The 13,948-nt window shown below is 45.1% G+C and overlaps 1 protein-coding gene across 7 annotated transcripts in view; it reads right to left on the reverse strand.

Moving 5' to 3' along the window:
• The window catches only part of LOC138642361 (poly(rC)-binding protein 3-like), a 1,684,203-nt gene that overhangs the window by 91,711 nt on the left and 1,578,544 nt on the right, over positions 1 to 13,948 (reverse strand). The window lies entirely within an intron of this gene.

Here is a 13,948-nt window from a genome sequence, read left to right on the forward strand (position 1 = left end):
ATGCAGAGCTGCACACACAACTCCATCACTTGTATAGTGGCCGTGGCGCCGTGGCGTGGTACTGCAGATTGGTCCCTATTCCCACAAAAAGTGGTCAATGTGCAGTACCTCCCATCAGCCACAATGCAGTTGACAGGGCTGTGCTGCTCCCCTTCGTAACTGATCACATCTGACCGATGGCGGCACTAGGAACAAGTTGATTGGTGAAAGTGCTGGGTGTTTCACCCCACTGATTTGCTACCCTTAGAAGTCTATGAAGAATGGAGGCAGAGGAGAAGCAAAGCCGCTGCAGCGAGACAGAGGCAGACACAGGGTATAGGATCTCTGTACACTGGACTCTGCGGTGTGTGCAAATGAGAAAAGAGAGCAGCCGTTTCTAAAGCAACCTTACTGTTTAGGGCCAGTGGCAGTTGCTTAGCAAGCACAAATAAGCATTGTGCAAATTTTCTAATCCTCCCTTTCAAAGTTTATAGTTAAATCTGCAGTGGAAAATATCTGATAGTGAAACAGAATTATATTAGAAGCGTACGGAAAGTGCAACAGGAAAAAATTACTTTCAGGTGTAGTGGATGGGAGAGGACACCCAGTCCAAGATGCAAAAGAGAAATTAATATTCATTGCCCTCCATGCCTGATAACAGCGAGAGCAGGCGTACGCTGATGAGAGTATTCACCAGCCGGCGCCTGTGCATAGTAATAAATATGTCAGTGAGATACAGTAATTGGTGCAGTGCGTGTGTACTTTACTGTATTTAGCTAATAAATAAAAGAAAAAAATAGTGTTGGGTCCCCTTATTTTTACTAACCATCTGAGGGAAAGCGGACAACTGCGGACTGGTGTTATCTATTATTCATAGTCTTTACTGTTTATTAAAATGGGGGGACCACAAAAATGATGTGGGGTACCCCTATATTTAATAACCAGAAAAGGCTAAACAGACACCTGTGGATTGATATTACTAGGCTGTGAGGGGGCCATTGATATTGGCCCCTTCCCAGACTAAAAACACCAGCCTTCAACCACTCCAGAAATGGCACATCCATTATATGGGCTAATTCTTGCGCTTACCCTTGTCTCTTCCCACTTGCCCTGGTGTGTTGGCAAGTGAGTTAATGGTTTTGTGGTTGATGCCAGCATTGTAATGTCAGCTGACATCAAACCCAGGGGTTAGTATTGGAGAGGCATCTATAAGAAACCCCCATTACTAACTCAATAATCCAAAGTAAGAAAGAAACACACAGAAAAAAGTCCTTTAGTTGAGCAAAACACTCCCTGACAATTACCTTATTTTACTCATTTATTAATCTGAAAATGAAAATGACAAAAATCAAAGTTATTCTCACCTGTCCGCCAATAATCCATAATATTGATGTCCCAACTCTGCTACATCTAGTTTCATTGCTGAGTGGTGATATCAGTAATGCTACAGCTCGGCCCGGCAATCAACCAACTCACATTGAGCGAAGCATGAGAACGCGCCCGCTTGTTACCATATAGAGGTACCCTGGTTGATGGCGTCTCACAGTGTTTGTAACATAGCGGTACGGTGGCCTTGATTAACCCCTTAGTGACAGAGCCAATTTGGTACTTAATGACCAGGCCAATTTTTGCAATTCTGACCACTGTCACTTTATGAGGTCATAACTCTGGAACGCTTCAACGGATCAAGCTGATTCTGAGATTGTTTTTTCGTGACATATTGTACTTCATGTTAGTGGTAACATTTCTTCGATATTACTTGCGATTATTTATGAAAAAAACGGAAATATGGCGAAAATTTTTAAAATTTAGCAATTTTCAAACTTTGTATTTTTATGCCCTTAAATCAGAGAGATATGTCACAAAAAATAGTTAATAAATAACATTTCCCACATGTCTACTTTACATCAGCACAATTTTGGAAACAAAATTTTTTTTTGTTAGGGAGTTATAAGGGTTAAAAGTTGACCAGCAATTTCTCACTTTTACAACACCATTTTTTTTTAGGGACCACATCACATTTGAAGTCATTTTGAGGGGTCTATATGATAGAAAATAATGAAGTGTGAGACCATTCTAAAAACTATACCCCTCAAGGTTCTCAAAACCACATTCAAGAAGTTTATTAACCCTTTACGTGCTTCACAGGAACTGAAACAATGTGGAAGGAAAAAATGAACATTTAACTTTTTTTTGCAAACATCTTAATTCAGAACCATTTTTTTTATTTTCACAAGTGTAAAAACAGAAATGTAACCATAAATTTTGTTATGCAATTTCTCCTGAATACGCCAATACCCCATATGTGGGGGTAAACCACTTTTTGGGCGCACCGCAGAACTTAGAAGTGAAGGAGCGCCGTTTGACTTTTTCAATGCAGAATTGGCTGGAATTGAGATTGGACGCCATGTCGCGTTTGGAGAGCCCCTGATGTGCCTAAACAGTGGAAACTCCCCACAAGTGACACCATTTTGGAAACTAGACCCCTTAAGGAACTTATCTAGATGCATGGTGAGAACTTTGAACCCCCAAGTGCTTCACAGAAGTTTATAACGTAGAGCCGTGAAAATAAAAAATCGCTTTTGTTTACACAAAAATGATCTTTTCGCCCACAAATTCTTATTTTCACAAGGGTAACAGGAGAAATTAGACCACAAAAGTTGTTGTGAGATTTCTCCTGAATACGTTGATACCCCATATGTGAGGGTAAACCACTGTTTGGGCGCACCGCAGAGCTTGGAAGTGAAAGAGCGCCGTTTTACTTTTTCAATGTAGAATTGGCTGGAATTGAGATTGGATGCCATGTCGCGTTTGGAGAGCCTCTGATGTGCCTAAACAGTGGAAACCCCCCACAAGTGACCCCATTTTGGAAACTAGGACCCTTAAGGAACATATCTAGATGTGTGGTGAGCACTTTGAACCCCCATGTGCTTCACAGAAGTTTATAATGTAGAGCCGTGAAAAAAAAAATCGCATTTTTTCTACAAAAATGATCTTTTTGCCCACAAATTTTTATTTTCACAAGGGTAACAGGAGAAATTAGACCACAAAAGTTGTTGTGCAATTTCTCCTGAGTACGCTGATACCCATATGTGGGGGTAAACCACTGTTAGGGCGCACCGCAGAGCTTGGAAGAGAAGGAGTGCCGTTTTACTTTTTCAATGTAGAATTGGCTGGAATTGAGATTGGACGCCATGTCATGTTTGGAGAGCCCCTGATGTGCCTAAACAGTGGAAACCCCCCACAAGTGACACCATTTTGGAAACTAGACCCCTTAAGGAACTTATCTAGATGTGTGACGAGCACTTTGAACCCCCATGTGCTTCACAGAAGTTTATAACGTATAGCCGTGAAAAAAAAATTGCATTTTTTCTACAAAAATGATTTTTTGCCCGCACATTCTTATTTTCACAAGGGTAACAGGAGAAATTAGACCACTAAAGTTGTTGTGCAATTTCTCCTGAGTACGTCGATACCCAATATGTGGGGGTAAACCACTGTTTGGGCGCACCGCAGAGCTTGGAAGAGAAAGAGTGCCGTTTTACTTTTTCAATGTAGAATTGGCTGGAATTGAGATCGGACGCCATGTCGCGTTTGGAGAGCCCCTGATGTGCCTAAACAGTAGAAATCCCCCACAAGTGACCCCATTTTGGAAACTAGACCCCCCATGGAACTTATCTAGAATTGTGGTGAGAACCTTGAATGCCCAAGTGCTTCACAGAAGTTTATAATGCAGAGCCGTGAAAATAAAAAATATTTTTTTTTCCACAAAAAAGATTTTTTAGCCCCCAAGTTTTTATTTTCACAAGGATAACAAGAGAAATTGGACCCCAAAAGTTGTTGTCCAATTTGTCCTGAGTATGCTGGTACCCCATATGTGGGGGTAAACCACTGTTTGGGCGCACGGCAGAGCTCGGAAGGAAGGAGCGCCGTTTTGGAATGCAGACTTTGATAGAATGGTCTGCGGGTATTATGTTGCGTTTGCAGAGCCCCTGATATACCTAACCAGCAGAAACCCTCCACAAGTGACCCCATTTTGGAAACTAGACCCCCCAAGGAACTTATCTAGATGTGTGGTGAGAACTTTGGATGCCCAAGTGCTTCACAGAAGTTTAGAATGCAGAGTTGTGAAAATAAAAAATATTTTTTTTTCCACAAAAAAGATATTGTAGCCCCCAAGTTTTTATTTTCACAATGGTAACAGGAGAAATTGGACTGCAATAGTTGTTGTCCAATTTATCCCGAGTACGCTGATGCGCCATATGTGGGGGTAAACCACTGTTTGGGCGCACGGCAGAGCTCGGAAGGGAAGGAGCACCTTTTTGGAATGCAGACTTTGATAGAATGGTCTGTGGGCATTATGTTGCGATTGCAGAGCCCCTGATGTACCTAAACTGTAGTAACCCCCCACAAGTGACCCCATTTTGGAAACTAGACCCCCCAAGGAACTTATCTAGATGTGTGGTGAGAACTTTGAATGCCCAAGTGCTTCACAGAAGTTTAGAATGCAGAGTCGTGAAAATAAAAAATATTTTTTTTTCCACAAAAAAGATATTGTAGCCCCCAAGTTTTTATTTTCACAAGGGTAACAGGAGAAATTGGACTGCAATAGTTGTTGTCCAATTTATCCCGAGTACGCTGATGTGCCATATGTGGGGGTAAACCACTGTTTGGGCGCACGGCAGAGCTTGGAAGGGAAGTAGCGCCTTTTTGGAATGCAGACTTTGATAGAATGGTCTGTGGGCATTATGTTGCGATTGCAGAGCCCCTGATGTACCTAAACTGTAGTAACCCCCCACAAGTGACCCCATTTTGGAAACTAGACCCCCCAAGGAACTTATCTAGATGTGTGGTGAGAACTTTGAATGCCCAAGTGCTTCACAGAAGTTTAGAATGCAGAGTCGTGAAAATAAAAAATATTTTTTTTTCACAAAAAAGATATTGTAGCCCCCAAGTTTTTATTTTCACAAGGGTAACAAGAGAAATTGGACCCCAGAAGTTGTTGTCCAATTTATCCCGAGTACGCTGATGCCCCATATGTGGGGGTAACCCACTGTTTGGGCGCACGGCAGAGCTCAGAAGGGAGGGAGCACCATTTGACTTTTTGAGTGCAAAATTGGCTGTCGTGTTTGGAGACCCCCTGATGTACCTAAACAGTGGAAACCCCCCAATTCTAGCTCCAACCCTAACCCCAACACACCCCTAACCCTAATCCCAACCTGATCCATAATCCTAATCACTAACCCTAACCATAATCACAACCCTTACCCCAAAACAACCCTAATGTCAACCCTAACCATAACCCTGATCAAAACCCTAAATCCAACACACCCCTAATCCTAATCTCAACCCTAACCTCAAACCTAACCCTAATCCCAAGCGTAACCCTAATGCCAACCCTAACCCTATTACCAACCCTAATCCAAACCCTAACCCTAATCCCAGCTCTAACCCTAACTTTAGCCCCAACCCTAGCCCTAACTTTAGCCCCAACCCTAACCCTAGCCCTAAGGCTACTTTCACACTTGCGTCGTTTGGTATTCCGTCGCAATCCGTCATTTTGGACAAGAAACGGATCCTGCAAATGTGCCCGCAGGATGCGTTTTTTGCCCATAGACTTGTATTGCCGACGGATCGTGATGGATGGCTACACGTCGCGTCCGTCGTGCACTGGATCAGTTGTGTTTTGGCGGACCGTCGGCACAAAAAAACATTCAATGAAACGTTTTTTTGTACGTCGCATCCGCCATTTCTGACCGCGCATGCGTGGCCGTAACTCCGCCCCCTCCTCCCCAGAACATAGATTGGGCAGCGGATGCGTTGAAAAACTACAGCTGCTGCCCACGTTGTGCACAATTTTCACAACGTGCGTCGGTATGTCGGGCCGACGCATTGCGACGGCCCCATACCGACGTAAGTGTGAAAGAAGCCTAACCCTAAATTTAGCCCCAACCCTAACCCTAAAGTTAGCCAACCCTAACCCTAAATTTAGCCCCAACCCTAGCCCTAACCCTAGCCCTAACCCTAACCCTACCCCTAGCCCTAACCCTAACCCTAGCCCTACCCCTAACCCTAACCCTACCCCTAACCCTACCCCTAACCCTAACCCTAACCCTAACCCTACCCCTAACCCTACCCCTACCCCTAACCCTACCCCTAACCCTACCCCTAACCCTAGCCCTAACCCTACCCCTAACCCTAACCCTAATTTTAGCCCCAACTGCTCTTCTCCTGCCGGCCGGCAGATGGAGACAGATGGCGGGCGCACTGCGCATGCGCCCGCCATTTTCTTCAGCCGGCGGCCAGGAGGAGCAGCAAGAGGATCCAGGGACACAGGTGAGTATGGCAGGGTCCCCGAATCCCCCTATTTCTCTGTCCTCTGATGTGCGATCACATCAGAGGACAGAGAATTACACTTTTTTTTTTGCGATCGCCGGTAAACAGTTAATTACCGGCGATCGCAAAACAGGGGTCGGTAAAACCGACCCCGATCATGCTCTTTGGGGTCTCGGCTACCCCCGGCAGCCGAGACCCCAAAGATTCTCGCGGGGCCGGCCGGCGGGCGCACTGCGCATGCGCCCGCCATTTTGAAGATGGTGGCGCCCACCGGGAGAGACGAGGAGCATCGGGGGAGATAGGTGAGTATTGGGGGGCTACCTGGGACCCCTTTTCTCTGTCCTCCGATGTGCGATCACATCGGAGGACAGAGAAATTAAAAAGAGATCGCTTTTTTTTTTTTGCGATCGCCGGTAAACGGTTAATTACCGGCGATCGCAAATGTGGGGTGGGTTAAAACCCCCCCGAATCATGTTCTCTGGGGTCTCGGCTACCCCCGGCAGCCGAGACCCTGGAGAAAATCCGACACTGGGGGGCGCTATTCACTTTTTCCACAGCGCCGTTAATTAACGGCGCTGTGGTTTAAGTACCCTTAGCGGCCGCCATTAAAAGGGGTATCGGCGGTCGCTAAGGGCTTAAGCTCTTCATACTATGGGATAGGGTGGGTAACCTGTCATATTTTTGGAGTAGGAGTGCTGGTGGTAGTGTGTGTAATTGTGTTCATATATAGCCAGCATGAATCATTTACACAACATTACACAGTAGTAGTAGCAGCAATACAACATGATTGCTTTTCTGTTAACAATATCTAGTCACATGAGAAAAACATCTTTATCTTGTTATTTTAAATATGAACTTGGATATGTTTTGAAAAAGTAAACTTTTCATGTGGCACCCATTTGTCCTATGTCCTCGAACACATAGATCATCTGGCTCCCACTTGCATTATAGGAAAGTTCTAAAAGAACTGGTGGTGACTTATTTCAGAATTAGTCTGTGTTAATCTAATTACCCTCATGGAGCTCTTTAGACCATTACACTTGATATACTTTCTGAAGTCTTTATAATTGAAACTAGAAGAGTTTGCCTCTTTCGTTTAAACTTTAATTGTGTAGAATTTGATTAAATATAAAGTAACTTGTGTAATACATTTTACACTTTTTGATTATCCCATTATTAGGCACAGGCCATTATTGGCACCTTGGGAAATAGACTTCCTGACAAACATGGGACACCAACCATTTTACTTCTTTAATGCATGCATTATAAGATAATGTATTTGGTTGAAAAAAATGCACTTCATTGCATTTTCTCCTTGGGAGCCTATAATTTCAGACTGTGCGAGTGAGCAAATAAGAAGTGGTACATTTTTTCCATAGCAGTCAATACTTTGGGCTTAGGATAATAAGTTGCAAGTGCCCAAGGCTACTGATGCTCAACAAAAGCCTTTCTCCTTACACATACTGTACATACTGTGTGAGGTCTTCTTCAAGTCCTTTTTTTGTGTCATCAGCGTGACAAGTACCGGCGCCTGGGAAGAAGTGGTACACTTTGTGCTGATCTCTGGCACTGGCTGATGAAGACAGCACTCATCTTTGTTTCCTGCTCACGCTGAGATCAGCGCAACCAGGAGACAATGATGAGAGTTGTGTTTTGGGCTCCTGCACAATTTTCATAACCAGCAGAGGGAAAGCCCACAGCTGGGTGTTGTGAATTCTGTGGCCAAGCTCCCTCCTGTGGTCGAGAGTGGTACTTCGGCTGGTTCTGTCTATGAGCTTCCTTTGGTGGATGAGAGTGGTACTGCGGCTTCTGAGTTTCCTTCCTCAGGTGATGAGGTTAAGTCGTTAGGTGCTGCTCTATTTAACTCCACCTGGTGCTTTGATCCTGGCCTCCAGTCAATGTTCTAGTATTGGTCTTGCTTCCTCCTGGATCGTTCCTGTGGCCGTTCTATCCTGCATAAGCTAAGTTTTGCTTGTGTTATTTTTTGCTTGCTATTTTTTCTGTCCAGCTTGCTTTATTGGTTATTCTTGCTTGCTGGAAGCTCTGAGACGCAGAGGGAGCACCTCCGTACCGTTAGTCGGTGCGGAGGGTCTTTTTGCCCCTCTGCGTGGTTGTTTGTAGGTTTTTGTGTTGACCGCAAAGCTATCTTTCCTATCCTCGGTCTATTCAGTAAGTCGGGCCTCACTTTGCTAAATCTATTTCATCTCTGTGTTTGTGTTTTCATCTTACTCACAGTCATTATATGTGGGGGGCTGTCTTTTCCTTTGGGGAATTTCTCTGAGGCAAGGTAGGCTTATTTTTCTATCTTCAGGGCTAGTTAGTTTCTCAGGCTGTGCCGAGTTGCATAGGGAGCGTTAGGCGCAATCCACGGCTACCTCTAGTGTGGTGTGATAGGATTAGGGATTGCGGTCAGCAGAGTTTCCACGTCTCAGAGCTCGTCATATGTTTTTGGTAATTGTCAGGTCACTTTGTGTGCACTGAACTTCAATGTCCATTGTGGTTCTGAATTACCTGTTCATAACAGTACTGGAGGCCCAAAGTACTAATGCTTCTCAATAGAGGGAAAAGAGAAGTTCTGAGACCATTTTTTTTTCTTTGCACTGTGTTCTGTCTTTCTTTTCCCCTTTACATCAGGGTGATTCAGAACACAGGTGTGGACATGGACATTCAAGGTCTGTTCTCTTTGATGGATAATCTCGCTATAAATGTACAGAATATTCAAGATTTAGTGGTTCAGAATCCTATGTTAGAACCTAAGATTCCTATTCCTGAGTTATTTTCTGGAGATAGAGCAAAGTTTTTGAATTTTAAAAATTATTGTAAACTATTTCTGGCTTTGAAACCCCGCTCCTCTGGTGACCCAGTACAACAAGTTAAGATCATTATTTCTTTATTACGTGGCGACCCTCAAGACTGGGCATTTTCCCTTGCGCCAGGAGATCCTGCATTATGTAATATTGATGCGTTTTTTCTGGCGCTCGGATTGCTGTACGACGAACCTAATTCAGTGGATCAGGCAGAGAAAAATTTGCTGGCTCTGTGTCAGGGTCAGGATGAGATAGAGATTTATTGTCAGAAGTTTAGAAAGTGGTCCGTGCTCACTCAATGGAATGAATGTGCGCTGGCAGCTATTTTCAGAAAGGGTCTCTCTGAAGCCCTTAAGGATGTCATGGTGGGATTTCCTATGCCTGCTGGTCTGAATGAGTCCATGTCTTTGGCCATTCAGATCGGTCGATGCTTGCGCGAGCGTAAATCTGTGCACCATTTGGCGGTATTATCTGAGCATGAACCTGAGCCTATGCAGTGCGATAGGACTTTGACCAGAGCTGAAAGGCAAGAACACAGACGTCAGAATGGGCTGTGTTTCTACTGTGGTGATTCCACTCATGCTATCTCCGATTGTCCTAAGCGCACTAAGCGGTTCGCTAGGTCTGCCACCATTGGTACGGTACAGTCGAAATTTCTTTTGTCCGTTACTTTGATCTGCTCTTTGTCTTACTATTCTGTCATGGCATTTGTGGATTCAGGCGCTGCCCTGAATTTGATGGACTTGGAGTTTTCTAGGCGCTGTGGGTTTGTCTTTGGAGCCCTTGCAGTGTCCTATTCCATTGAGAGGAATTGATGCTACGCCTTTGGCCAAGAATAAGCCTCAGTATTGGACCCAGCTGACCATGTGCATGGCTCCTGCGCACCAGGAGGATATTCGCTTTCTGGTGTTGTATAATCTGCATGATGTGGTCGTGTTGGGGTTGCCATGGCTACAAGTCCATAACCCAGTATTAGATTGGAAATCAATGTCTGTGTCCAGCTGGGGTTGTCAGGGGGTGCATGGTGATGTTCCATCTCTGTCTATCTCATCATCCACCCCTTCTGAGGTCCCAGAGTTCTTGTCTGATTACCGGGATGTATTCGATGAGCCAAAGTCCAATGCCCTACCTCCGCATAGGGATTGTGATTGTGCTATTAATTTGATTCCTGGTAGTAAGTTTCCTAAGGGTCGACTGTTTAATTTATCTGTACCTGAGCACGCCGCTATGCGGAGTTACGTGAAGGAGTCTTTGAAGAAGGGTCATATTCGCTCGTCATCGTCGCCATTGGGAGCAGGGTTCTTTTTTGTGGCCAAGAAGGATGGTTCGCTGAGACCTTGTATTGATTACCTCCTTCTAAATAAAATTACAGTCAAATTTCAGTACCCCTTGCCGCTGCTGTCTGATTTGTTTGCTCGGATTAAGGGGGCTAGTTGGTTCAGCAAGATAGATCTTCGTGGTGCGTATAATCTTGTGCGTATTAAACGGGGCGATGAATGGAAAACAGCATTTAATACGCCCGAAGGCCATTTTGAGTACCTGGTTATGCCATTCGGACTTTCTAATGCTCCATCAGTGTTTCAGTCCTTTATGCATGACATCTTCCGAGAGTACCTGGATAAATTCCTGATTGTATACTTGGATGATATTTTGGTCTTCTCGGATGATTGGGAGTCTCATGTGAAGCAGGTCAGAATGGTGTTCCAGGTCCTGCGTGCTAATTCTTTGTTTGTGAAGGGGTCAAAGTGTCTCTTTGGTGTTCAGAAGATTTCATTTTTGGGGTTCATTTTTTCTCCTTCTACTATCGAGATGGACCCTGTTAAAATTCAGGCCATTTATGATTGGACTCAGCCAACATCTCTGAAGAGTCTGCAGAAGTTCCTGGGCTTTGCTAATTTTTATCGTCGCTTCATCGCTAATTTTTCTAGCATTGCTAAACCGTTGACTGATTTAACCAAGAAGGGTGCTGATGTGGTCAATTGGTCTTCTGCTGCTGTGGAAGCTTTTCAGGAGTTGAAGCGTCGTTTTTCTTCTGCCCTTGTGTTGTGCCAACCAGATGTTTCGCTTCCGTTCCAGGTCGAGGTTGATGCTTCCGAAATTGGAGCAGGGGCTGTTTTGTCGCAGAGAAGTTCTGATTGCTCGGTGATGAAACCATGCACCTTCTTTTCCAGGAAATTTTCACCTGCTGAGCGAAATTATGATGTTGGCAATCGAGAGTTTCTAGCCATGAAGTGGGCATTCGAAGAGTGGCGTCATTGGCTTGAAGGAGCTAAGCATCGCGTGGTGGTCTTGACTGATCACAAAAACTTGACTTATCTCGAGTCTGCCAAACGGTTGAATCCTAGACAGGCTCGTTGGTCGCTGTTTTTCTCCCGTTTTGACTTTGTGGTTTCGTACCTTCCGGGCTCTAAAAATGTGAAGGTGGATGCCCTGTCTAGGAGTTTTGTGCCCGATTCTCCGGGTTTGTCTGAGCCGGCGGGTATTCTCAAAGAGGGGGCAATTTTGTCTGCCATCTCCCCTGATTTGCGGCGGGTGCTTCAAAAATTTCAGGCTAATAGACCTGACCGTTGCCCAGCGGAGAAACTGTTTGTCCCTGATAGGTGGACGAATAAAGTTATCTCTGAGGTTCATTGTTCGGTGTTGGCTGGTCATCCTGGAATCTTTGGTACTAGAGATTTGGTGGCTAGATCCTTTTGGTGGCCGTCTCTGTCGTGGGATGTGCGTTCTTTTGTGCAGTCCTGTGGGATTTGTGCTCGGGCTAAGCCCTGCTGTTCTCGTGCCAGTGGGTTGCTTTTGCCCTTGCCGGTCCCGAAGAGACCTTGGACACATATCTCTATGGATTTTATTTCGGATCTCCCCGTCTCTCAAAGAATGTCGGTCATTTGGGTGGTTTGTGATCGCTTCTCTAAGATGGTCCATTTGGTGCCCTTGTCTAAATTGCCTTCCTCCTCTGATTTGGTGCCATTGTTTTTCCAGCATGTGGTTCGTTTACATGGCATTCCAGAGAACATCGTTTCTGACAGAGGTTCCCAGTTTGTTTCGAGGTTTTGGCGAGCCTTTTGTGCTAGGATGGGCATTGATTTGTCTTTTTCCTCGGCTTTCCATCCTCAGACAAATGACCAGACTGAACGAACCAATCAGACCTTGGAAACATATCTGAGATGTTTTGTTTCTGCTGATCAGGATGATTGGGTGTCCTTTTTGCCTTTGGCTGAGTTCGCCCTTAATAATCGGGCCAGCTCGGCTACTTTGGTTTCGCCGTTTTTCTGCAATTCTGGGTTCCACCCTCGTTTCTCTTCAGGGCAGGTTGAGTCTTCGGACTGTCCTGGTGTAGATACTGTGGTGGATAGGTTGCAGCAGATCTGGACTCATGTAGTGGACTATCTGACTTTGTCCCAGGAGAATGCTCAACGTTTCGCTAACCGCAGGCGCTGTGTGGGTCCCCGACTTCGTGTTGGGGATTTGGTTTGGTTGTCATCTCGTTATATTCCTATGAAGGTTTCCTCTCCTAAATTTAAGCCTCGTTTCATTGGTCCATATAGGATTTCTGAGGTCCTTAATCCTGTGTCTTTTCGTTTGACTCTTCCAGCTTCTTTTTCCATCCATAACGTGTTCCATAGGTCATTGTTGCGGAGATACGTGGCACCTGTGGTTCCATCTATTGATCCTCCTGCTCCGGTTTTGGTTGAAGGGGAATTGGAGTATATAGTGGAGAAGATTTTGGATTCTCGTGTTTCGAGACGGAAACTCCAGTATCTGGTTAAGTGGAAAGGTTATGGTCAGGAAGATAATTCCTGGGTCTTTGCCTCTGATGTCCATGCTGCCGATCTGGTTCGTGCCTTTCATGTGGCTCATCCTGGTCGGCCTGGGGGCTCTGGTGAGGGTTCGGTGACCCCTCCTCAAGGGGGGGGGTACTGTTGTGAATTCTGTGGCCAAGCTCCCTCCTGTGGTCGAGAGTGGTACTTCGGCTGGTTCTGTCTATGAGCTTCCTTTGGTGGATGAGAGTGGTACTGCGGCTTCTGAGTTTCCTTCCTCAGGTGATGAGGTTAAGTCATTAGGTGCTGCTCTATTTAACTCCACCTGGTGCTTTGATCCTGGCCTCCAGTCAATGTTCTAGTATTGGTCTTGCTTCCTCCTGGATCGTTCCTGTGGCCGTTCTATCCTGCATAAGCTAAGTTTTGCTTGTGTTATTTTTTGCTTGCTATTTTTTCTGTCCAGCTTGCTTTATTGGTTTTTCTTGCTTGCTGGAAGCTCTGAGACCCAGAGGGAGCACCTCCGTACCGTTAGTCGGTGCGGAGGGTCTTTTTGCCCCTCTGCGTGGTTGTTTGTAGGTTTTTGTGTTGACCGCAAAGCTATTTTTCCTATCCTCGGTCTATTCAGTAAGTCGGGCCTCACTTTGCTAAATCTATTTCATCTCTGTGTTTGTGTTTTCATCTTATTCACAGTCATTATATGTGGGGGGCTGTCTTTTCCTTTGGGGAATTTCTCTGAGGCAAGGTAGGCTTATTTTTCTATCTTCAGGGCTAGTTAGTTTCTCAGGCTGTGCCGAGTTGCATAGGGAGCGTTAGGCGCAATCCACGGCTACCTCTAGTGTGGTGTGATAGGATTAGGGATTGCGGTCAGCAGAGTTTCCACGTCTCAGAGCTCGTCATATGTTTTTGGTAATTGTCAGGTCACTTTGTGTGTTCTGAACTTCAATGTCCATTGTGGTTCTGAATTACCTGTTCATAACAGCTGGGGGATGATTTTGATAATTATAGAAACTTGATTCCATCTAACCCAGTTGCTCTATGCTCATCCACCTTGGGCTCAGACATCAACCTCGC

The sequence above is a fragment of the Ranitomeya imitator genome, chromosome 6 (genome assembly GCF_032444005.1).
Source record: "Ranitomeya imitator isolate aRanImi1 chromosome 6, aRanImi1.pri, whole genome shotgun sequence".
Classification (NCBI taxonomy): Eukaryota; Metazoa; Chordata; class Amphibia; order Anura; family Dendrobatidae; genus Ranitomeya; species Ranitomeya imitator.